The sequence below is a fragment of the Corvus kubaryi genome, unplaced genomic scaffold (genome assembly GCF_017639235.1).
Source record: "Corvus kubaryi isolate FWS band 111438036 unplaced genomic scaffold, C.kubaryi_AGA036_p1.0 126, whole genome shotgun sequence".
NCBI lineage: Eukaryota > Metazoa > Chordata > Aves > Passeriformes > Corvidae > Corvus > Corvus kubaryi.
Window position 1 is genome coordinate 683,912 of NW_024580661.1, and position 2,729 is coordinate 686,640.

At 43.5% G+C, this 2,729-nt stretch overlaps 1 pseudogene; it reads right to left on the reverse strand.

Annotated features, from left to right (window-relative positions):
- Positions 1 to 1,058: 1,058 nt before the first annotated feature.
- On the reverse strand, positions 1,059 to 2,520 carry LOC121661440 (annotated as a pseudogene).
- Positions 2,521 to 2,729: the final 209 nt, after the last annotated feature.

A 2,729-nucleotide genomic window follows, 5' to 3' on the forward strand; every position in this document is an offset into this window, starting at 1 on the left:
ATCTCCTCCCACAAGGATATCATCAATGTACTGATAAACAGCCACATTGTCAGCTTTGGGTATTTTTTCTAACTCTTGGGCTAAAGCGTGATGAGCCAGGGTAGGGGAATGTTTGTACCCTTGGGGAAGCCTAGTGAAAGTGTATTGCTGTCCTTCCCATGTGAAAGCAAAGCAGTCCATATCTTCTGGCTGTAAAGGTATCATAAAAAACATGACTTTGACATCTATAGTTGCCATGATTGAATGAGCCTTTTCTTGAATCAATATTATTAATTCTGCTAGATTTGGGACTGCTGCTGTAAGAGGGTCTGTGTTAGCATTTAGCCTGCGAAAATCTATCGTCAGCCTCCACTTCCCATTAGGCTTTCGCACTGGCCACACCGGAGAATTGAAAGGAGAATGAATATTAACTATTACTCCTTGTTCTTGCAGCTCCTGTATCACTGGTTTGATACCCTCTTTGGCACCCAGGGGGAGGGGGTATTGTTTCACATTAGTTACTTTGCTGAATGGTAGAGAGGGTGCAGCTTGGAGCAGTCTGATGTTAAAATGTGGTGTGCCAAAAGACCACAGAAGACCCTCTGAGTCCTCCCATTGCCTCCCAACGAGGGCATTCATCCCTAATAAATTGGTTGGAATATCTCCAATCACCATATTAATAGAGTTGATTTTCCTCTCCAGGCAAAATGAGCTTGACTAAGGCCACATTCATAGATTCTGTTTTTCCTAAGGCATTTAAAACACAGTATCAGTTCTTTGTTGGAACAATTCCACACCTCTGAGCATCTTTGTCAGCGCAGAAATTTGTGTCCCAGTGTCAATTAGAAAAGTTACAGGTGCCTGTTTGGGGCCTGTAATAGCTGTGATCATTATATCTCCAGTTTTATTTTTAGTGAGCATTCTCAGGTATACCCATGCTCCGTCTCTTTGCCCACTGACAAGAGGTGGAGGGTCTAGTTTCCCTGGTTTTGAGGGACAGGTTGCTTTGGCTCACTGCATGGACTTTGAGGGAGTGGTTGCTTTGACTCACTGCCCAGATTCTGAGGGAGGGGGGGTGCACTGGGTTGAATTGATGGATTCGGTAGAATGGGTTTTCAGCAGTGCCAGTTAGACACTACCTTACTCAATTTATCAAGGGGTAAGCCATCCATCACATCTCTGGGGACCCCCTTTTTGATACCTAATAACCACCAATGCTGACGGTTACATTCTCTGGCTTTTCGCTATGAGGAACCCTAATGTACCTGGCACCTTTTGGTTTTCTGATTTTTCCTCTGGGATTTTTATGGGTCCATATTTTCTACTGTAATTAATCAGATCTTCTGCAACCTCACTCCATGTCCAAACTTTGTGATCACCGGCAGGTGAATTCGATTGTGAACCTGGCAGCTGAGAGGGGGTTGAATATGGAGTAAACCCAGGATCAGTAGATCCAGTTTGGTCGCTCGGGTTTCCAAGGAATCTATCCAGCCTTTCTACAGGACCTACAGCTGCTATGGTTTTTTGCAGGACAGTTGTTGTAGGTTTGAGTGATTCTGGAAGGCCTCAAATTAAAGGGATCATCAGTTCGGGCTTCACAGGTAATTGCATCGGGGATTCATATCCAGGAGTTAATTTCCTTTCATGGATCATTTGCAGACAGGCGGCTTTGTGGACGCTTTCTAGAAGTTGATCAGGGGTACCAACTATAGCGAAAGGGTCTCCCCTTTCTAAAGGATTGAGTCCCCCGGCCCAGAAAGCTGCACACTGAGTCAGGGACCGTGTGTTACGTTTGTCTTCTGTTGTTAAGAAAACTCCATGTCTCCAGTGTCCACTGGCCTCCTGTTCAGTTAATAGAATTTGGTCTCTTCCAGTGAGAGACACTTGGAAAACATATTCCGTCTCAGATTCGTGGAGGAGCCGCCCGTACTCCTTTTTTAACTTAGCCAATTCAGTAGCAGTGTATGGTATTTGCTGAGTGGTGATATGCGGTTCAAAATCTTCATCATGGATATAATTATATTCTGTTTTAATCAGAGGTCTCATACGAGGGCAGCAGTTTTCCCCACAATTTTTCACTAGCATTAGTTCTTTCTGGGGGTATATTTGGTTAATGTCAGGAGTTTCCTTTTCCTCTGTCTCTTTTGGCAAGTCAGCATTCTTTGGATTCTTAAAATATTCCTCTTTTAAAGCAGCTCGCAGCAAATGATTTTCATTCCTTTCTTCATCTAAGTGTTTCTGTAAAATCTCCACTAGGTTTTGAAGGGAATCTATGATTGCTTCCTCTTCAATACATCGCTTAAAGCGGTGATCTATAGCTGCTGTAAGGCATGCTCCTAAAACAGAGCAGATTATGGTTTTATTTTGGCCAAATTTAAACTTTGTCTCATGTTGTAAAGAACATACTCTATCAGTCACATTCTCCAAATTAAACCAGTTATTTTGAGCCCATTCTTCCCCTCCCAGAGAGGGCCGGGCATTATGTTTTGCTAGCAGAGCATAAAATGCAGCTTCATCTTTTGCACTAGGGTTTTCAGTCATTTTATGAAGGGATCAAAACCACCACAGGGAGGTAAAAGTTAATTACACACTGCGACACACACAGCTTCACTGTGTCTCCCTTTGCTTCCCTGGGTGGGTGAAGAGACCAAAATCTGCCTGGGAGGTACTCCTTAAGTTACTTATGGTTGTTTCTTTGCTACACCAAGCAGTCCAAATTCACACAGACACCAAAACAGTTCCCCCTTTTA